The sequence below is a fragment of the Lynx rufus genome, unplaced genomic scaffold, assembly GCF_022079265.1.
Source record: "Lynx rufus isolate CCGP_SWC_20201006 ecotype Redwood Valley unplaced genomic scaffold, mLynRuf1.p SCAF_6, whole genome shotgun sequence".
Classification (NCBI taxonomy): Eukaryota; Metazoa; Chordata; class Mammalia; order Carnivora; family Felidae; genus Lynx; species Lynx rufus.
Genome location: NW_025814878.1, coordinates 70,325,966 through 70,350,129, shown reverse-complemented (window position 1 = coordinate 70,350,129; position 24,164 = coordinate 70,325,966). Strand labels below are relative to the sequence as shown.

The 24,164-nt window shown below is 36.7% G+C and overlaps 1 pseudogene; it reads left to right on the top strand.

Annotated features, from left to right (window-relative positions):
* Nucleotides 1-23,690, top strand: part of LOC124529129 (putative teratocarcinoma-derived growth factor 3) — a 40,138-nt pseudogene extending 16,448 nt beyond the window's left edge.
* Nucleotides 23,691-24,164: the final 474 nt, after the last annotated feature.

Below are 24,164 nucleotides of genomic sequence, written 5' to 3'. Positions count from 1 at the left end.
CACACAGAACATTGCTGGGTATGATCCAATACAAATGATGGCAACAAAAAGCAATTTTGTTCTTTTTTTAAATATATTTTTAAAGTTTGTTTATTTTGAGAGAGAGAGAGAGAGAGAGAGAGAGAGAATGCAAGTGGGGCAAGGGCAGGGAGAGAGGGGGACAGAGGGTCCAAAGTGGGCTCCACGTTGACAGCAGAGAGCCCGACATGGGGCTCAGGTTCACGAACCATGAGATGATGACCAGAGCTGAAGTCAGACGCTCAACGCACTGAGCCACCCAGGTGCCCCAGAAAGCAATTTGTTTTTAATGAGGTTAGTAATAATATTTGCAATAGCAAACATGTAACATAACCATAAACCTCATTGTAAAGTGAAGAGACCCTTTGATAGTGTAGATTCCATGGTTTAATTGCATAATGTAAAAGTGTTCTTATTTTTACAAAAATTTTTTTCAACGTTTTTTATTTATTTTTGGGACAGAGAGAGACAGAGCATGAACGGGGGAGGGGCAGAGAGAGAGGGAGACACAGAATCGGAAACAGGCTCCAGGCTCTGAGCCATCAGCCCAGAGCCCGACGCGGGGCTCGAACTCACGGACCGCGAGATCGTGACCTGGCTGAAGTCAGACGCTTAACCGACTGCGCCACCCAGGCGCCCCAAAAGTGTTCTTATAATAGCAAGGTTCGGAAATGTAGAGTTTCATGTACAATTTTATTAAAATCATATATCCTACCGAAATTCAGATATCACAATGTTAACTCATAATTCCGGTTGTGACTCTTGCTTGAATGGATTTTTTTTCCACTACCTTGTCTCTCTTCCTCTCAATAATGCATCAGCTATCTATTAGTTGAGGAGGTTAGTTCAGGTATTTACATTCATGGGTCCTTGGGTTACCTTTTTCAATAATACTACTAACTTTTCTTATCTTCAGACAACCGCAAATGAGGGTATTTCTAGAGTCATCATTCTTCTGGATAAGTTCATTATCCAATTATCTAGTCTATATGAATTGTTCTTAGAAAACCTAAAGTTAAACTGGGTGATATAAATGCTGTTTTGAGTAGAATGACTTTTTAAGGTGCTCCCACATAAAAGCTTTATGTTTAATAATTTGATAAAAACAATTGCATCATTTTTTCTGTATTATGTTGATTGCCTATATTTGCTTGAATAGACAGTTAAAACTATGAAAATCACTTGGACCAAAGGTTCATACTGACGCTAATGTAGCATATGCAATGTAGCCAAAACCCACAGTATTTTATTTTTAACATGTTAAGTACTTTAAAAAGTGGAGACTATGATCAACATGATCATTGATTCTCCTAAGTACCCTTTGGGTCCATCTCACTTTGTTCATTTAGTGTTGATTAAGAAAATCACTGGGAAATTAAAGGAAGCTAATGAGGAAGCAAGCTCTGGGAGATTAAGTGATTTTCCTAATCTGAAGATAGGTCCCTTTTCTTCCTTTTGTTTTTAAACTACCGGCCCAAACGCTCACTTTACATGGGATTATATATACTTTGTGAAAATTGTCATATGTTCTTGATATATGGTATCTCATTAATTTTATGTAATGTACTATTTACATTATCATTTATTATCTATGTTATTTGGTATAATATATTCAACTCAAACACAACTATAATTGACTTTTTAGATATCTATAATGATGCAATGAACGGAAATTAGGAAGGCAAAGTGAATTTCACTTTTTAGAAAAATTTCATTGAATCAGATTTTTTTTTCCCTTGGAAGTTGCCTTGCATAATTTCTTTATATATTTTGGATATTAACCCTTTACTGGATTTATCACTTGCAAATATCTTCTCCTGTTCAGTAGATTGCTCTTTTGTTTTATTGGTTTCCTTTGCTGTGTAAAAGCTTTTATTTTGGTGTAGCCCCAATAGTTTAATATTGCTTTTGGTTCTCTTGCCTCAGGAGACATATCTAGAAAAATGTTTCTATAGCCCATGTCAAAGAAATTACTGCCTATGTTTTCTTCTAGGAGTTTTATGGTTTCAGATCTCACATTTCATTCAGTCGTTAATCCATTTTGAGTTTACTTTTGTGTATGGTGTTAAAAAGTAATCTAGTTTCAGATAAAAAAATTATATATATATATATATATATATATATAATGGAATATTACTCAGCCATAAAAAATGGGATCTTGTCATTCGCAATAACATGGATAGATCTCAAGGGTACAATGCTAAGTGGAATAAGTTAACCAGAGAAAGACCAATATCCAATGATTTCACTAATATGTGGAACTCAAAAAATAGAACTGTTATTTGCCAGAGAGGAGGGGGTGGTGAGAAGGGTGAAATAGATAAAGGGGATCGAGAGTATACTTATTGTGATGGGCACTGAGTAATGTGTAGAATTGTTGAATAATTATATTTTGCACCTGAAACTAATATCACACTGTATGTTAATTATACTTCAATAAAAAAATTTCAATGCTGCAAGTATTTTTGGAGCATCTGCTCTGGAGGTACAACTTGCTCTATAGTCAGACTGCTAGGGTTCATTCTAACTGTTTCATGTAGAGTTGGGGTACCTCACATATGGGACTTAACCTCTATAAGCCTCAACCAACTTATCTGGAATATTCTTTAAGATATTACAATCACTGCATTTAAGGTGGCAGGAGGATTAAATGAAATTATTCATGTAAAGCAATTAGTATAGTGCTTACCACATGGTGAACTCTCAGTAAATGGTAGCTATTCTAAAAATAAAAAATAATGGTAGCTAGTCTTACCATTATGCTAGGTCCATGGGCTAACATAAAAGATGTTTAAGACACTGCCTATATTTTTGAAGAGATTATAATATTAGTTATATTTTTTTCTATTATATTAAGAACCTGGACTCTGTGTAGTAGGTTGAAACATTACACATGATCAATATAAAAAATATTCCTACCTACAAAATGTACCTTTCATGCAGATATATAAACTATAATTGATATGCTTGTATTTTATTTATTTTATTCCTTTTATTGTAAAATAAAACGGGTACAGAAAAACACACACAAAATGTATAGCTTGGAAAATTATTATAAGACAAACAGCTTGAAATCTCCACTCATGTTAAGAAATAGAATATTACTAGCTGTGATGATTAATTTTATGTGTTAACTTGACCAGCCACAGGATGCCCAGATTAAACATTGCTAAGAGGTGTGTCTGTGAGGATGCTTCCAGACATAGTTACATTTGAATCTATGGACTCAGTAAAGTAGATCACCCTCTTCTATGTAAGTGAGCATCACCCAATCCACTGAAGGCCTGAATAAAACAAAAACTGGAGGAAGGAAGTATTCCCCCTTTTCTCCTGCTGAGACAGGAGCTGAGACATCTCATCTTCACCAACTCATAGACTGGGATTTACACCATTTGCTCCTCTGGTTTTCAATCCTTCTGACTGGACTGAATTATACCACCAGCTTTCCTGGGTACTCTAGCTTGCAGGAGGCAGATGGGCGAAGCTTCTCAGCCTCCATCATCACATGAGCCTGTGTATGCATATGCATATGTATATGTACATGTGTATCTATACCACCTATGCCTATATCCATAATCTATATGTCCTACCTGTTCTGTTTCTCTAGAGAACCCTGACTAATAACAGCAGCCTCTCCAGAACAACTTTCATGGAGCTATCCCAATCATAACACTCCCCTCCCTCTACAAGTAATGAGGATCCTGATATGTGTGGTAAAGACCCCCTTGCGTTTTCCTTTGGTTTTAACACTCAAGTGAGCAACTTTGAACACTATGGCACAGTCTTTCCCATTTAAAACAATTGATACATCTTCTACACCTCTTTTAATCTACAGTAGTCTACAGGATTCTCAGCCATTTCTTACAATATATCTGTGAAGAACCCAGAGCATCTCACCTTTCCAGAGTCAACAATCTGAATTTTGCTGAATGCATATTCATGGTGCTGTTCAACGTGTTTCTCTGTCCTTTTGTACTCTTGCAGACTGGCAGCTGGATCTAAATACTTATTGAGACTCAGGTTCAATTCCTTTGGCAATATGATGGTTTTCATCAGGAGACACATAACGTCTGCTATTTGCTCTTTTTTAATCTTTATAGCAGTGGATGTTCAAAGCGTAGATATATTATTTTATTGGGGTTACAAAAAGGTAATATTTAATTCTATTACTTCTTTTTCATTTACTGGTTGGCATAATTTTGTAAGAAAATGCTTTCTTCATCTACTATTTGGCTACCCAATGGTACATACAGTTCATAAAGGAGTGGCAGTATAAATGTTTGATTGTTTTCTTTTATTTACTCAATTTTTAGATAATGAAGAAGTTACCTGTTATTCTCAGGAGATGACCAATTAGTTTTTGTAAATATTGTTACAAAATATAAATATGTTTGATGGGTTTTAACTGATTATCATTTTTACCCTTCTTGATATTCATTGTCCTGTATTTGGCCGGTGGGAGCTTCTTTCAAGTTGGCTCTAAAGTCTTCTGATATTATAGAATGGTCTTCTTTTGCTCTTTGGTATGTCAAGATATTTTAGGTCATCTTATATATGCTTCTGACCTGGAATTGGCCATTTCTCCAAGAAGCCCCAACGTCTTTTCATAGGAAATGATACATAAAAACCACAATCTTAGCTCTAGGATCACTCACTGGCTTATCATCATTTCTAGGCTCTTTCAGAGAATTCATTCTAATATTTCCAATTCAAATATAGGGCTACAGGGTTTGTACTTTACCTTTCCTGTATTATATCTGTATTTTCTTCTGTCTACACTGAAAATCTTGGTTATCAAAGATTGAGGAGATGATAGAATTCGATAGTACTCAGTTCCTTTATCCCATGTTACACAGGGGATAGTTTCAGAATAACAAAATTTATATTAAGGTCCCTATTATGATAATGTAAAGCCATTTAGATTTATTGCCATATGCAGTCTCTATTCTTCCCCTACCTTTTTTTTAAAAGGTAATTATGTTGTATCTATATTATCAGGTCATATTTTCTTTATATTCTAGGATACCTTTCTCATTAAATCTTAGTTCTATAGGTAACGGTGTATTAAATGCTCATACCCCCCTCTGACATATGTCAATGTCCTCGTCGTTTTAGATGTCTGAAGCTCATTCTCTCACAAATTCCAAAGAAAGATCCATGGGAATAATATTCCTTGAGTTCCTACATGTTGACAACAGTTTGTCTATGGCCTTTATACACTCTCATTCTCTCCCCTCAAGTGTCTTCAATGTGTTACTTCATTTTTTTTTCCTGGTATAATGTGCTGCTGTCAAAAATTCTAACGATAATCTATTTTTTCCTTATAAATCCTCTGCTATTTTTACATAGATGCAAAAAAGTATTTTTTCCTGTTTTCTAAAGTCCATTAGTTTCACTAAATTATGTGCAGATATTGGTTTTTCTGAGTCAATATTCTCAAGTACCTGTGTTCCAATATGTAATTTCATTTTGTTTTAATTTTAGGTAAGTTTTCCTGAATTATACTGTTCGTGTTTATTCATTTTCTTGTTTTGTTTTTCTCTTTAGCAGAAACTTTTTGACTACTGACAATATTTATTCATATCTTTTTTCCCTTTCCCTTTTTAACCTCATTCTTAATCTGCTTTTTAATATTGGGGTAAAATACACATTGCATTCAATATACTATCTAACCAGTCTAAGGTGTGCAATTCAGTAGCATTAACTACATTCACAGTGTTGTGCAACCATCACCACCATCTCTCGAATGCTTGCATGGTCCCAAACTGAAACTCTCTACCCATTCTTCCCCTTTCCCTTTCCATTTACTTCTGATTTTCAAAAGTTTCATCCTCTTCACTTATATCTCTTTAGGCACTTTTTTGTTGTGTTTATTTATATTTGTGATCCTTTGGCTCTTGTCTTCATTTCTAAAATGATATGTTTCTTTTATTTTCAATTTTTTTCTTTAAATCTGTCACCTCATTTCTGAATTTTTCTTAATCTGATTTATGTTGGTTTTGCACATCTTGTGTCATCATTTCCTTAATGCCTTTTTGCGTATTTGGAAATGCTACATTATATACTGACCTGTTTTCGAGCATGTTTATAGAATACTGTAATTATTTATGGGACTGTGATTCTACCTCTTTTTCTCTTTTTTCTTATAGTAACCTTCATGGTTTCTAAGGGATTTGACCTTCATAGTTTCCTGTTGCTTTTTTTTTTTTTTTTAAATGTGAATTCAGTTTTCCAAAACCTCTGGAGGAGACTTGGTTCAGATAGATTTTCTTCTTTCTTTCTTTCTTTCTTTCTTTCTTTCTTTCTTTCTTTCTTTCATATGTGTTTATTTTTTGAGAGAGACAGACAGACAGACAGAGCGTGAGCAGGGGAAGGCAGAAAGGAAAGGAGACACAGAATCTGAATCAGGCTCCAGACTCTGAGCTGTCAGCAGAGAGCCCTACACGGGGCTCGAACTCACGAGCTGAGACATCATGACCTGAGCCGAAGTCAGATGCTTAACCGACTGAGCACCTATGCACCCCTCAGATAAAATTTTCTAGATTTAAAGGGCACCCTCAGAAGGCCTCGGTTAAATGCCTGGGTCTTGATGCTCAGGTCATAATCTCATGGTTTGTGAGATCAAGCCCCAAATCGCCTTGGGTTCTGACAGCACAGAGCCTGCTGGGGAGTCTCTCTCTGCCCCTCCCCCACTCACACTCCCATGATCTCTCTCTCTCTCTCAAAATAAATAAATAAACAAACAAAACCCAATAAAGGGCACCCTCTTTTATTGTTTTCATGTAGTATTAAAAAATACAGTGGCTTGCTCTCTGAGGTTTCTTGGCCCTTTTGCTCTTTCACACTGTATCTAAATCTTCTTTCCTTTGTGTCTATTATTCCTCTTCTGCTCAATTTTGTTCCATGCCTAGCACTTTCTGTTCACTGTGAAGCCCAGTGCTGAGAAGGATCTGCCTGGTCACTCTTAAGAGTTCATAAGATTGGAGTAGATTGCATTCAATACTAATAGGGTAGGCAAAATCCCTTCCACTTTGGTCTTCTCATCTCGGCCTGCTTTATTTTTTGGTATATGGAAAACATTTTTATTTTCCAGTGAATACCTGCTGCTCCTTTTCTCTGGTTTTTCAAATGCTTTGTTTCCTCCCTTTGGTTTCTCCCACAAAGATGGTGGTAGCACTCATATTCTGTGCCTACTCGTGGTTTGTCTTCCCCTGCATGTCTTTTGGGGTGTGTGGAGATACCTTGCCTGGGTTTTTGGGGAAATGTTGTTCATGAGATTTTTGGTTTTGCTATCTATTTGCATTCTCTGTTTTATCTGGTTATTTGAGAAGATCCAAAACCTCTGTGGCCACACTGACACCAGTTTCCCAACATCCTCATGTATTCCCTTACAATTTGATTATTACTACAGCTTCAATTGAGATTAAATAAAAACTGAAAAAAAATTTAAATATAGTCCAATTAATAAAAATGGTGATCTGAAGAAGGAACCTCAGGCAGAGTCTGGCTATGCACGTAGTTTATTTGAAAGTGATCCCAGGGAGTAAGGGTGCAAGATAAGGATAGGAAAGTGGAAGAGGGAAAACCAACATAAGAGAGTGTTATGGAGATAGCTACATTGAAGGCAACTAACTGAGGCTGAGCCCTTTCACAGAGCTTTATGAAACGCATCTCAGAACTGTCTACCTGGGTGATAGAAGAACAAAGTATTGTTTATATATCTTCCCCATTTCCTACCGGGCAGGGGTGGTCTCTCAGGACAGGTCCCCCCACTTCAGAGCTGTGCATGTGTCAATACACAGTGGATTCTCCTGGGCACCATAAGCCAGGTTCAGAGAAACCTTGGACAGGAAGAGAGATCTGCTGTTGACAATGCGATGCATTGATTCCAACATACTGTGGATCTGGTGAAAACCTGTGTGGAACCAGCTGGTGTAGCAGTGGCTGGATTAAAAGATAGGATCATGAGGATATTGAAAGTGTCTCCCTCTCTCTCTGTCCCTCCCCCACTCATGTTCTGTCTCTCTCCCCCTCCCTCTCTCAAAAATAGGTAAACTTAAAAAAAAAAGTGTTTCAAAAGGTGTTTACAAAGGTTGGGTGTAAGTTTAGTAAAATATCTGAAAACACAGTCTTCTAAATTAATGAATGCATGGCAAATTTTAGAGGAAATATTAAAGTACTTAGGGGTAGATTTCAGTCAATAAAACTCATTTTATCTAATTCTTTATGTAGTCAATCTTACTAATATAATTGTATTTTGAAGCATTTAAATATGTTCATTAACTGAAGTCTTTAGAACCTATGAGGGAATCACTTAGAAACTTAAGTTACTATCTCCCTTGGTGAATCACAGGAGATACAGCAATGCATGATCATTTAAGATGTGTGGGGGAGGGGCGCCTGGGTGGCGCAGTCGGTTAAGCGTCAGACTTCAACCAGGTCATGATCTCGCGGTCCGTGAGTTCGAGCCCCGCGTCGGGCTCTGGGCTGATGGCTCAGAGCCTGGAGCCTGCTTCCGATTCTGTGTCTCCCTCTCTCTCTGCCCCTCCCCCGTTCATGCTTTGTCTCTCTCTGTCCCAAAAATAAATAAATGTTGAAAAAAAAAATTTAAGATGTGTGGGGGGAAGTGCATGTGTGTATATGTATGTATACATACATCCAATCCATATACATCTATTCTATTCAAATATATTCTTTTCTCCAAACATTAGAAAGGGGCAGGAGTATCAAGGTTGTGGTTGAAGATACTTTACCAAGCTTTCACACTCATCAGTTCAGGATCATGCCTTCTTCATCTTTCATTTATTTTGAACACATTCCAACCAGGCTTATACTCCCATTCCATGAAACTACTCTTATCTAAGGTCACTATTAATCTTCATGTTGTAGGATATGGTTGCTAAAAGCTAATTGAAGTGATTTAAAATTTAAATCTCTTGAAAGCTGACCAAATATTTATATGTTTCTGTATGTGATAAAGAATATTGTGTGCATACAACTATAGAACTGACAGAACAATAACCATGAGTAAATTAGACTTACTTTAATTTGATTTTATCTGAGAGCACCTAGGTATGGTTAGTTTTTTAAGATAGTCATTAAAATTCTAGAAGTCTTTAATATTCTTACAGATGGTTGCTATTTATTCGGCAGTGCCCAGTTTAATTTGTTCTTTATCACTAACCAAATCTTTTTATAACAGGTATATAATGCATCCAGATTTATTCCACCTATGCAACTACACCTGACTTAAAAATAAGATATTTTGTGCCCAAATAACTTTTTGTTCTCGGGAAAAAATGCCCAGTATTCCAAATTTCAAAAAATGATTACAGTAATATACTTGACATGTTTTGCTTCACCAATGTGGTTTATAAAATAAGATCATATTTATTTTTAGATGAAATTAGAATAACTGTTTAGCCCCCATCTACCCAGACTAGCAAGAAATCCAGTCCTTTTCCTGGGCCTCTCCAACTCAGATAGTCCCTAGAAACCCAAGATTGCTTACACTGGACCCTGAATAATGAATATCTGAGTAAAACTGGGATTCCACAGAAGAAGGGAGAGGCCAACCAATGGGGTCTCCTAGTCACTATGACCAATGTCTTTTTCAAAATAGTTACACTCAGCTGAACATGAGCAGAGAATGGATGTCACTTCAGCTGCTCCTGAAAGGCAAGCTGATATGGAGATAATTAGAGAAAGAGAGAGAAAATTGAATGATTCTTGAAAGGTCAGTGAGTAATTTCACCTAGCTATCAGCAAGGCCTGTTCTGCCTACAGATTCATTTTCAATAGGATATTTAGGCTCAGTAGTTTTTCTGGCAAAGCTAATGGATTTTGTTTGATTTAGCTGTAATAGCTTGCCCAAATTACCTCAAGCATATTTATGAGATGCTTGGTCAGACTTAAGACCTTGGCACATAACCGAATTAACTGATTCAAACAAGATTTAGCACATAGCCTTGATTTAATTAACACTGTTCCAAATGCGATGTTTAGAGATTTTGCCCAGAGGAAAGCGCAAACCTATTTTGAACCAAAGAATGGCACAGACAACTATGAGGCAATAAAACAATAAATATTGGCTACATACACTAATTCACTAGATTTTACATACATGTCAAAAGAGCATAAATTATGTATCATTCTTTTCTAAGTTTTTAAACATACCAAATGACCCTGAATTGGGGCAAATCTTTTGACTGTTTTGGAACTTAAAACTGGAGTGTTGGATTAGATTGATCTCTTAGGTCTCTGACTCTAATTTTTCAGGCTTTAAGTCTTAATTTAAAAATAAATAAGTAAATAACCTATAATTAAACTGTGACATCTTATTTGTCTTAGATTCCTCAGTGGCCAGCAGCAATGGGATCTTTAGTACATGCTTGATGAACTTAGAGTCCTTTTCACCAGCTTCTACAAGAAAAGGGAGGTTAATTAGAGTCTTTGTCCACAGACATAGTAAACCTATAGATTTTATTTTGATGAGTGCTATTATGCTTTTCAAATATCTCTACATGATCAAATAGCCATTATACTTGCCTACCTAAGTGACAATAAGTAATCAGAGACTACAGATATTCTTACAGCTATTGATTTTAAGTCAACTCACTTCATGAAATATGAAACAGGTCAAGTAGTGAGCACTTGTAGTCATTTCCTTTATATAATGTATGTTAATTGTATTAAAGTTTCATTCATTTGATTTTCATTTATTTGATGCTTTTGATGGTTTACGTAGTGGCTGGGCTGTATTTCTTCCTTAATTAACTCTTTCTTAGGTGTCCTAATCAAGATTTCTGGGAGGGGAGCCTGGTGGCTCAGTCGGTTGAGGGACCGACTCTTGGTTTTGGCTCAGGTCATGATCTCACGGTTTCATGAGTTTGAGCCCCGCTTCAGGCTCTGTGCTGGCAGCGCAGAGCCTGCTTGGGATTCTTTCTGTCCCTCTCTCTCTGCCATCCCCCTACTTGCACTGTCTCTGTCTCTCTCAAAATAAATAAACAAACTTAAAAAAAAGATTTCTGGGAAATGTTTATAGTATTAAAGAACAGTTGCATTATTATTTATTATGCATTATTTGTTATTAATTATTCCAGAAAATCTCACTTATGTATGAACAATCATAAACACAGTCAAACCAATTGCTAAAGTATAGGTAACTTTAGAAGGTTATTTTGAATCACTTAAAAAATTTAAATTCATTCAAGTGCATTTTCTTGAAAATAATCTATAATGCAGGGTTTTCACTAATGACTGGTCTTCCTATCTGAACACTGAAATGTTTGAAAATTGTGACAAACTTTACTGTGGCAAAAATCAGAGATAGGTTATCCCTTTTATCATGAGAAGTCAAAATGAAAAGAAAGTGCAGAAAAGAAAAAGAAAAAAAGTTAAAAAAATTACTTTCAAAGTGTAATTTTTATTCTATAACTGAAACACTTTCCATGACTGATCAAGAACCTATCAGTCTCTTTGTAAGCCAAGATAACCTGTCTGCAGAAAATCTGACTAAGAATTCATCAAAAGGAAGGTTCCTAGGCAAACTCCACCTGTGGTTGGGGACTGGTGGCGATTATAAAAGGTCCTGCACTGAGTTCTTCTGTGACATTTCTACAAAATTAACGAAATGTAAACTACTGTCTATATTCATCAAATTTTTAATCTGTTCTAAAAATGAGATGACACAAGTGCATATCAGATCAACATTTTGTTCTTAAGATTGTTCTTTAGTGGCGAACTTTCTACTCAAAGGGAATCGGACAGTCCTGAAAGGAAGGGGTCATCCCATTGCTCTTAAACAGGGAAAAATACATTGAAGGCTAATATCATTTTAAGAAAAAAAATAGAAACAATTTAAAAGTAATACACTCCAAAATAGAGAAAAATGTTTTAAGTTAGTTTTGCCACTGTCAGTCTCAATTTAAGATATATTCAGAAACATTATATTCTTTTCTGTTTTACCCTAGTATTTTATTTACAGAGAAACTTACTAACTGATGCATTAAGTTTTATGATATTGGAGCCAGGTTGCTATAGGAAGTAATCAAAGATAGCAGGACTTAGCAGGAAAAAAATAATAGTTCATTTTATCTGCCTGTGTTATCAAAAAAACTGCTTCTTTAGATGTGAACTGGTCATTAACGTTAACATTGGTTTTTGATTCCTGTCTGCTTTTCTGGAGTATCTGTTAGTTTTGCAGGTTGCTTTTCTTTGCTTCTCTATGAAAGCCTGTAAACAGTTCAGTGTAGAAAATTAATTATTTCATAAGAAATCTAAAACCTGAAGCTTCTTTGTTTTTATAAATTACAGCTATAGAACACTTCATAGGCTTAATACATGGGAGAAAGAGTGTCCAGGTCAGGCAATTAGATGTTTTCCAATCCTTGTAACATGTAGACAGAATAGTATCAAGACTCTCAAATTCAAAATCATTTTAGAAAAGCATATTTTTATACAGAAAACAATTTTTAGAATATTATTCAATCTTGAATAATACTTTCAAATGTCCAAGTTGCCTCTTTCTCACGGTTATGTTGCAAACAGAACAATATAATGGCAACCTATTATGTTTGTTTACATCTTAGTTTCAGTATCTGCAACACATATTACTGCATTCACGTGCATAGTGTCGATCTTCAATAAAATATTAAGCTGAAAATCATATGCAGATGACAATCTATTTGTTGCCTTCTAATTTATAAACTGCTTATGTACTGCTCCAAGGTGCAGTATACTTCCTCATAAATCCGGGGAAGGTTACCCTTTGAGGAGAGGGATCAAAAGATGACAAGCTGTGGCCCAGTTTGAAGCTCAGAATCCAGATGAGTGAGAATTTTAATTGTGGATGGGAAAGACCTGGTTCTGTCGTGGGCCTGCAGAATGTCTTGAAGTGTTTTTCAATGTTTTGGGTTTGGCAAACCCAAAGTGTGTTTTGCTAAGCACTTTTCTCTTCATTTTAAGCCCATGTGTATTATAAAGGAAATTTAATCCGTATGTTTTTGATTCCTTTACACTTAACTCATCAAAATGTTGTTTTGTAAGAGCTATTTGATGTCCGAGGAGACTTTGAGTCTTTTTATAACTTTTAAAAGGCTTTTTCCCTCCTTAGAAACAGGAAGTCGTGTTTTTCTAAGAGTAAACTAACTAAAAAAACCTAAAGGTTAGTATTAGAAGACTTCAAATGTAGGCTGAATGTTATACTTACTATTGCTTGATTTCTTCTAAGCATTTTTGGTGTTTTCACTCATTTAATTCTTGCATCTACCACATGAGGTAGGTGCTGTTACCATCTCTACTTTAAAAGAGAATTTAAGTTACCTGCCCAAAGGTCACACAGCTCCTAAGGATGGAGTTGGGATTTGAAACCAGACAGTCTGGGTCCCTAACCATTATACTAAACATCTAACCATTATACTAACCTGCTTATTTCCACAGTGTTATCCTGGAACTTAAAACTTTGGACCTTCCTTAAAATTAATTGGGTACCAATACTGTACTAGATGCCAAAAAGATCATGTTCTTGCCCCTAAGAAAGTTAATTTTTGTAATGAGCACAAATAGATAACAAAACAAAACACATAAACGTGACAGAACACACACACGCACACACACACACACACACATACACACACACAACCGGTAAATGAAATACTACATTTCGTCAATATCATATTCATTCAACATGTATTTATAGAGTATCTACTAATGGCAGGCTCTCTCCCGGTCTCTAGAGAAGACAGTAGCCATGGATCATGTAACTTCATGAATAACGGGTTGTATTCCTCCCCATAGAGGAGACCACTGGGGGGAATGGAAAAAATGCTTGACCTGCTTCGGATATTTTCAACAATGATAGAAGGTCAGGTGGCAACTAGGATGATTTATAACAACCCATCCAGCCTGCGTCCTTGGAAGGACAAGTTTCCTATGGAAACTACAGTCAATTCTGGTATCCACACCTGCTTGCTTTTCTGGTGCCACTGGGTATTTTCTTCTGAGCACAGATCTCCTTTTCATCAACGATGTTAAGAAGCTAATGTTCCTGTTTATGTAAAATGCCATTTTTAACTTTTAAAAGTCTTAGCTAAGTTGAAGAATAGGATACCTGAAAGACATTTAGGGAATTTCACACCTGTGAATACAAATTGGCATGCTTTACTGCATCCAAATTATGAATAAAAAATTATAGCAAACACTTGAGGAAACTTAACAGTTAACTCATTCAGTTAATGTTTATTTGAAATATGTATGGGTGTTTTTATTATAAAAATAATACAAACATGTTAAAAACAATTTGGAAATCAGAATTAGGTTAAAAAATGAAAATCTACCCCCCCCACACACAAGCGTAGCTGACATATCTGTTGGTTATAGATAACCAGTTTATTGTTTTTAAATGGCTATAATTAATTGTCTTGCTTCTAGTTAAGCGCTTTAAAAATTTTTTTTTCTCATTAAAAGAAAAAGAATAAAATGTTTTATTTTTAAAATAAATTATCATAATAGAATTTGGAAGCTTGAATTTGGTTTTCTTTTCAATTTGAAGAAGGTTATATTTTCTTAGAAGAAGGCCATTTGAGACTCTGAGTAATCAGAATTACCAGGACATGGTTCTCCATAGAGAGAAGTCACCCAGGAAAGTATAAGATGAAAGTCATGGGAAGAGATGTGTGGTGTGGTACAGAAAAGTCACTCAAAATGATACCTTTTCTCTGGAAATGGGTCTTGGATTCCAAATCAAAACTCTTTTGAAATGAAATGGAATAGACACTACCAGCTGTATAAGGCCCAAAATGTGGCTAGAAATAATAAAATTTGTTAAGTGTTTTACAAAATTATGTTTTTCTCCCAAGCCCTCAAAGGAAGTCCGAGATTTACTGTATTTTAGGAGCATTACTTTTCTCATCAATATTGTTTGTAAGAACGAACACCTTTAAAAGGTTTAAACTCTTAAAAACTTCTAATGCTCGTATAAAGAAAACTTTAAAATAAAATATGCTTAAATGCAAGCTAAAAGTGTTAAAAATTGTCAGTTATCTCAAAGAAAAGAAAAAGCATAATACTTTAATTTGTGTTAAAAAGTAAGATAGAAACACACTAAATAAAAAAATCAGTACTTTTTCAAAAAATTAATTCACAAGTTAGCTAACATACAGTGTATTCTTGGCGTCAGGAGTAGAATCCAGTGACTCATCTCTTACATATAATACTCAGTGCGTATCCTAACAAGCGCCCTCCTTAATGCCTGTTGCCCATTCTCCCCACCCCCACCCCTATCAAACCTCAGTTTCTCTGTATTTAAGAGCCTTTATGGGTTGCTTCCCTCTCTGTTTTTATCTTATTTTTCCTTCCCTTTGCCTATAATCAAATTCTACGTATGAGTGAAAACATATATATGTCCTTTTCTGACTGAGTTACTCACTTAACATAATATCCTCCAGTTCTGTCCACGTTGTTGCAAATGATAAGATTTCATTCTTTTTCATAACCGAGTAGTATTCCATTGTATATGTACCACATCTTCTTTATCCATTCATCAGTTGATGTATATTTGGGCTCTTTCCACAATTTGGCTATTGTTGACAGTGTTGCTATAAACATTGGGGGCCATGTGCTCCTTTGAATCAGCACTCCTATATCCTTTGGATAAATACCTAGTAGTGCAATTGCTGGGTCATAGGGTAGCTCTATTTTTAATTTTTTGAGGAACCTCCACACTGTTTTCCAGAGTGGCTGCACCAGTTTGCATTCCCACCAATGGTGCAAGAGGGTTCCCTTTTCTCCGCATCCTTGCCAAGACCTATTGTTTCCCGAGTTGTTAATTTTAGCCACTCTGAAAAAATCAGTACCTTATAAAGACTCACATTTTTAATCTTTCCATCAAATACCTCCCAGTAGCCAGAAGGCTCTTGTTTCACGCGATTCTCCAGATTCTGCCATGGAGCCTGTTTTTGCTTTGAGGATTCTATTCAAATATCAAGGACATTTTTTAAAATGAACTTTCTTTAGGGGCGCCTGGGTGGCGCAGTCGGTTAAGCGTCCGACTTCAGCCAGGTCACGATCTCGCGGTCCGTGAGTTCGAGCCCCGCGTCAGGCTCTGGGCGGATGGCTTGGAGCCTGGAGCCTGTTTCCGATTCTGTGTCTCCCTCTCTCCCTGCCCCTCCCCCATTCATGTTCTGTCTCTCTCTGTCCCAAAAATAAATAAAAATGTTGAAAAAAATTAAAAAAAATAAAATAAAATGAACTTTCTTTAAAGAAAAAAAAAAAAAGGAAATCCCTGAGCCATGCATGTTTTGATATTTGAATTATCTTATTCAAATAAGTACTTTTTGCAGTTTTATTGCAGTTTTTCATTTGTCTTACAACGGTTTTCTCTTTAAAACCCTTCATTGTCCTTCATCGTAGTTGCCAGTCTATAGTCCTCTCTCTCCACTTGTCCTCCACTTGCTGGAAGCTGAGAGAAAGCTTCTCTAGGTGTACAAAGTGGGGAAATGGAGTTTATTCAGAGATTAAGAAAGAATCTCCGTCCTATTTTAGCTTTACAAGTATAAGATGTTCTCTCTCTCTTAGCATTTTTCTTCTTATAATACAAACTAGAACAATGAATTCTTGTGATTCTCAGGCATCCCTTTATTGACCTCCCTTTATCAACCTTTATTCTTTCCCTGCACTTTCCCCAGGAAAAAGAAAGGAAAGGCAGCTAGATGCAGTTGGCTTCTAGCATGGCTCTCAAACGAGGCTCTCACAGAACAAGTTTCACCCTTTAATCCCGTCTTTCCAATGATGTTGTGTCCTCACCTTAAAAAAATAATGAGTACCAATTTTTAACAGTTTTAAAACTTCCTACTAAAACTGCCTACTGAAAAAATAAATACAGATACCAATTCTAATGGGATGAGGTTGATAACCATGTCACTATTGCCAGGATGGTCTGGAGTTGGTTCCCTGAAATGGGTGGTGAGAGTTCAAGTGATTTAGTTGCCAAAACAATGAACTGATCCTACAACCAGTTTATGCATTCTGGCTTTCAAATCCCAAGATCCTATGTCTCCATCAGAGTAGGTAGAGACACTTGTGGGAGGTCCCCTGCTTGCCTCATCTTTGTTTCCATACAATGATCCTGCCTCTTCTCTGCTCAGGAAAGGAAGGACAGAGAGAGCAGGATAGGTGTATAAGAACTGTGGGAAGGATGTAGTTCCTGTAACTTCCTTTCTATTTAGACCCATTGTCCACCTCACTGTATCACCAGTATACTAAATTGAAGATCTCCTGAAGACCTCTTTACATCTGAATGGATTCCTTGCTCATCTAACTCCTACTCTAGAGGCAACTTAGTCCATCTAGAAATGTGGCTTACAAATGCGTTTTTTGAAAAGAAACACTTTGAAAAGAAAGAAAAAGATTAAAAGAGTGAAAAATTCAGTCATTCAGTTTATATGTTCCCTAATCTGAGAACTGATTGTCAAAGGTATTGCACAGTTAACCTGGAAGGAAGACTCAGGTTAAAAAAAGTAAGACCACTTTATTCCCAACAAGTTACAAGTATGAAGCTCAGGTTTTACAGACTTCTTTTATAATTTATTCTTTGATTTTCCTGGCCTCAGTATAAATTAATATAGTCAGGAGCGCATTTAGAGAGTTGAGGCTATGTCATTTTTTATGCTTCAAGTTGTATTCAAATTTTTAATCTGAAACCGGGTAATTTGGAGAACGTGTCATTTTCCATGTAGAAAAATGTATGTGTGTGTGTGTGTGTGTGTGCACATGCATGTGTGTGTTTGTGTCCAAGGGGCTCTAACTGAATTGAATTGGACAAGGGGCTCTAATACACAAACACGGATTGGCCAACTCTGGAGGATCTGGTACCTTTTGCTTTGAGTTGAGAAGCTCTGGTGACTAGTCCAGTGAATGTATGAAAATGAACAGTAAGGAAATGGCTTTCTAGTTGTGTGTGTAATTACTGCCTTAGGGGGGTTAAATTTCCAGAAGGAACCCGGGAATTTAAAAAAATGCCCAAGGAATTTGATAATATGCTTTTCTTATTGGCCAAGGAAATTGTTTCCCTCCATATGTATTTTCTATTTTGTCTTCTCCTCCTCTTCTCCTTTCTTCTTCTTCTCCAGTGTATTTATCTCTCATTTTTACAGTCACACACTATAAGTCTGCTTGTCTTAGAAAGGATGAATAAAACACAAACAGTATGTGAGTACAATGATAGAGGTAAAGGACTTCAACATAAATATCAATTCAAGTGAGTTCTTTCCCTCATTGAACTAGAGTAACAAGTTCAAAAACAGGAGGCAGTTATCTGTCTGGTAGAGCAAGACTGGGTCTAGATCCAGGGGAGAGAAAGGACATACTAGCAGTGACAAACCCAACTAGGAAATGGGGGAGCCTTCTTGAAATTGAGTTTGGGTTCACCGAATCACAAGACGGCCCTTACCTTCTGAAAGCCATTTCTTCTCTTTGGATAGGATTACAACACTATCTCTGATAAAGTTTTCTTCTCAGTAGAAACAAGGTAGTAATTTTCTCAGCATGGAAATTGAGTGGGAGTGGCCAAGGCACACAAAGTTTTAGAGAGTCTCTGAGAAAATAATCTCCCAGCAATGCTAAAATAGCTGACTGCAGGGTCTTGAACTATTATGTATTTTTCTACAGTTGTTCCTCTGGCCTAGGCCTGTGGCAGACCTTTGATTCCTGCCTTAGGAAAGATGTAACTGGTTCAGTAGTAGAGGGAGAAGACAATGATATTGAAGCCCTGAAGAACAGAAAGTGTGGGCCCTGGCATTTTCTCAGCGCTCTTCATAAACAAGTGTGTGGACCACAGAAACAGCTTCCAGCCTGGGAAGAGGCTGTAGAGGGTGGAGCCCCCAAATGGAAGTGTCTCAGAGTGGAGGAGGAAGCTAACTGGAGACAGAAGGTGATGCAGATGGCAAGCAGGCAGGGATTGCTATGCCCCATTTCTGGAGCTGAAATGAAAGGGTGAGGATAGCTGCTCAGCAGAAATGTTGCAAAGGCAGGGGGAAAGGAAAGAAGAAAAATAGAGTGAACGTATTTGTTGGTTACTTATTATGTGTTAAGCTTCATACCAGGCACTAGAAAAGTGTTAAGTCGTTTAATCATTACAACAACTTGACAAGAAAGGGAATTTTGATTCCCACTCCATACATCTCCATATCTGAGAAATCTAGATTTCTAATAGATTTCCAGATAATGAGTTTTGGAGAACCCTTGTAATTGAAGCAAGAGAACAGGGTAAGATTTGAACCCAGAATTCTGTTCTTAAGACCAATGATCTACGTATAGCCCATGAACATGCAGTTCATTACAGAAAAAAAATTTCCTAGTAAGGAGTTCATCTGACAAAGCACATAGAATATCTTTGGAAAGAAGCTGACTACTTTGACAAAAAAAAATAATGCTCAGTGGGTCACAGGCAATATGAATTAATACAGGGGGAAATGTTCCCCCTCAAATAAACCTCTTAGTATATTGCAGTGGAAAATACTGTGGTGTTACAGTAGCCTCATTGACCAGACACACAAAGACTCACCAGCCAAGTTAAGATGCATGAATCACATGATACATTGAGTCAATTTAAAACCTCTAGCCAGAATCAAGGGGTAAAGATGGGGTAGATTAACACACTTAGGATAGAATCCAGGGGGGTGGAAGGATATCATTATTTGAATCCTTTTTGCCACATCAACCTTCCCTGCTGACTGAGTGGTTACAAGGATCAGAGCTGAGAGTGAACAGGGGGCTCCAAAGACAGAAGATGCCCAGAACCAATGTACACTTGCTCTATTGCAAAGATGCAGGAGAAAGCACACACGGCCAGAAAGTTCAGAGTTCATTGAGTTCAGAAGCTCATTGATAACTGATGACCAGACACAACCTTTACCTTTGAATCCATGGCCAAATGAGGTCATCAATGGCTGATGAAAGGAGTCTAAACTGTCATAAATATTTGCTATCTCATAAGGTTTTTTTTCCTACCATGTTTACTACCACCAATGTTCTTCCTTCTTCTGTGTAGACCCAGGTTTCTACTTGATTTCAGTTTCCTCTTCCATATTTGTGTGTGTGTGTGTGTGTGTGTGTGTGTGTGTGTGTTTAAATTCTTCTGATGAATTCTATAAGCTCTTGCATATCTGAAAAAAATCTTTATTTTGCCTTTATTTTTTAAAGATACTTGATATACTTAGAATTCTAGGTTGACTTTTTATTTTCAGTACTTGAAAGATTGACTCACAGTTTTTTGGCTTGCATTGCTTCGAGAATTTGGCTATCATCCTTTTTCCTCTGTAATAATATATCTATCTCTTCCTCTGATACTTTTAAGATATTCTCTTTATTACTAGTTAAACAATGAGATTATTATTTGCCTTAGTATAGTTTTATTCAGTTATTTAAAAAAAATTTAGTGTTTATTTATTTTTGAGACAGAGAGAGACAGAGCATGAGCAGGAGAGGGGCAGAGAGAGGAAGACACAGAATCCAAAGCAGGCTCCAGGCTCCAAGTTGTCTGCACAGAGCCTGGCATGGGGCTCAAACTCACAAACCATGAGATAATGACTTGAGCCAAAGTTGGATGCTTAACCGACTGAGGCACCCAGGTGCTCCTCTTCACTATTCTTATGCTTGGGGTTCATTAAGCTTTTTGGATCTGTGGATTTGCAGATCTTGCCAAATTTGGAAATATTTCAGGCATTATTATTGCAAATATTTCCATCTCTTCCTGTCTCTCCTTTTCTTTGGGGCCTGCAATTACAGGTATATTAAGCTGCTTGAAGTTGCTGTCCCACCATTTCCAGATCCTCTATTCATTTTTGTCACTCTTCTTGGTGTGTTTCATTCTGAATAGATTCTATTGCTCTGTCTTCAAATTTACTAACCTTTTCTTCTACACTATCTAATCTGCTGTTAATTTTATCCAGTCATTTTCAACTCTGGAAGATCAATTTTGGTCTTTTTTTTTTTTTTTTTTTTGGTCTTCCATGTCTCTCTATCATGCTCATGTTTTTCTCTGTCTTCTGTAACATATGGAATATGTTTATAATAACTATTTAAATTTCTTTGCCTACTAATTCTGTCTTCCATATAATTTCTAAGTCTATTTCTATAGACCAATTGTTCTTTGGGTTATGAATTATATTTCTTTTTTTTCTTTGCCTGTTGGGTAATTGTTAAATTGCATGTCAGATATTGTAATGTTACTTGTTGGGTTCTAGATATTTTTCTACTTATTTAAATATTGTTGAGCTTTGTTCCAGCATACAGTTAAGTACTTGGACATAGTTTGATCTTTCAAGGCATGTTTTTATGCTTTATTAGGTGGGAAAAGAAAACCATTTTTGTCTAGAGCTAATTTTGACCCACTAAGGCAATTGATACCTTTCTGAGCACTGTATCTGATTTCTTGTCTATTGTGGAGTATTTTTTTTTAATGGTTGACGATAATACAAACTCTTCTCAATCTTATATGAGCTCTAGTATTCTGCCTGCTTCTTCTCTACAGTTCATTCCCCAGAATGAGGCAGTTTTCTCACATGTGCTGACCAGAATTCAGCTGAATACCCAGGGGGACTTTGTGAAATTCTCTGGCTGTCTCCCGTGAAGTTCTCTCCTTTCCACAGAACTCACTCCTCCTCATGAAGCTAATTCCTCTCTAGTTCTCTACCCTCCAAATTCCAGCTGCCATGGTCTCCCTGAATTCTTAAGTCTTTATCTTTAACTCAGGGAAGCCGATGGGCTCTCTCTGAATCTTCCCTCTCTACTCTGTGGCCTCAAAACTCTCTCTATAGATTCCCTTCCAGTCTCCTGTTATTCCCATCCGTGTAAGGCTCACCACATTTGTTTTCTTTTCCCCAGGGATCACTGCCCTGTGCTGCCTGTTGTCCAGTGTCTGAAAACCATTAATTCATGTGTTTTGTTCAGTTTTTTAATTGTTTAAAGAGACAAGTCTCTGTTCCTTCCTTTTAACCAGAAGTGGTAGTTGCCTCATTAATCTTGGGTGGCTATTTGCTCCTTTCACCCTTTCCCTACCTATGCTCAGCACACATATGCTCTACTTACCTTATCTGTAACTCAGATGTCTTGAAAGCTGCTTGCTTACTTACTAGATGTACATACTCATAATAGCAGAATAATTTTTAATGGTTTCCTTACTACACAAGTACTACATATTTATTTCAGAAAAAGTAGAAAATAAGCAAAAAGAAGAAAGCAAAAATCACCATTAAGTCTTCTATATTGAGGTTAGTGTCTTGACATTGGCATTTTCTGACATACTGACTTAAGTAGCAGAAAAGAGCTTTAGAGCAAAAACCTTACTACTCAGTCCACAGTTTGGGGAGGGGCAGTGCCATTTCAGAGATAGGGAATACTTTTATTAACACCATCATGTTTCTTGATGAGGTTTCTTGGGTGTATCATATTCTAATAAGTGAGAAAAGAAATAACTGAATTGTTCTACCTAATAAAGAGGAAAATGTGTAGTTCTCCAGGGGTTGTCCTAAAGCGGAGAAGAAGGAGAGAGAAAAAAACGCTTAGAAAAAAGAAGTCTATGATGAGGGCAATAAACTGGGGTATAGGAGAGAAATTCCTTGCAGCCAAGAATTGTTTAATGAGTTCTTAGAACATATATATAATATTTAATTAGACATTGTTATTTGTATTGTGCTAAAATTCCCCAAATCTTAACAGTCTTCTTATGCCTTTGATATTTTGGGGAAGTGTATTCATTTAATGGATATTTACTGGGCATCTACTTTGTGCCAGGTACCATTCCGAGTGCTTGGGATACAACAGAGATCCCTGCTCTTTGGAGCATGCATTTGAATAAGGATCAAAGACTATAAGAGAAAAATAATAAATATGTTATTTAAATTATGTTTTATAGGGGCACCTGGTTAAGTGGTTAAGTGTCCCACTCTTGGTTTCAGTTCAGGTCATGATCTCACTGTTCTTGGGTTTAAGCCCCGCATCAGGCTCCATGCTGACAGTGCAAAGATGCCTAGGTTCTCTCTCTCTTCCTCTCTCTGCACCTCCCCTGCTTGCTTGTTCTCTCTTTCAAAATACATAAATAAACATTTAAAAATAAATAAATAAATAATGATTTACAAAATAATAAGTGCCATAGAAAAAAAGGAAGAGTAGAGCAAAAGCATGGGAGTAGGTGGGGGTGAAGATAGTAGCTTATAATTTTATACAGAATGGTCAGGATGAGCAAAGACTTGAAGAGATGGGGGAGTTAACCATATGGATATTTGGGGGAAGAGTGATCCCCTAAGAGGGAGCAGCTGATGCAAAGGCCCTGAGGCAGAAGCTGCTTTTCATGTTAAAGATCAGCAAAGAGGTCCGCTTACTGTTTCATTTCTCATAATCAGAAAAAGAAAATAGATATGTGCATTCACCCCAAGTGTGCTTTGGTAAATCCACACACTTTAGGGGGGAAATGATATTTGTGTTATTGATTCTATGTTAGTAGTTAATCTCATAATATTTTCGCTCTAAGCTCCAGTCTGCTTATACAGTATTAGGTTCTTTGTAACTTTTTGGGCCTCCTTTTTTTGCTTCTTCCTTTTTAGGATGTCTTTCCCATTTCAGGCATTGTCAATCAACAGGCATTGACTACTTATGACCCTGGAGTAGACATCTGAATCAGGCTGCAGCATTGCAGGACTTCAAAACCTTGGCCTTAATAATTGATTCTGGGATGAGCAAGTTACACAATCCAGGCATTTTCAAGCCCTTCTGAAAACTGATGTGAATACTGGCAGGTTGCACTCCTTTTTAGGAACACTGGCTACAAAGATGATGTAAGCCTGGTGGATGTTTTGCTGATATGGAAGGACTTATTGATGGAAAGCAAAACTGAGAGGGGAGAAAGAGAGAGACAGAGAGATACAGGTAAAGAGACAGAGATAGGGAGACAGAGCCAGAGAGATAGAGACAGAGGTAAGGAGGCAGAGACAGAGAGGCTGCATCCAGCAATATTTGAAGCCAGCACCATCCCCTTCGATTACTCATAATGTAAGCTAATAAATCTTTTGTTTAAACCAATTTGAGTTGTTTTTCCATCACTTGAAATCCCAAAGATCTTATTAAATGAGAATAATGTAATGCCCTCTTCA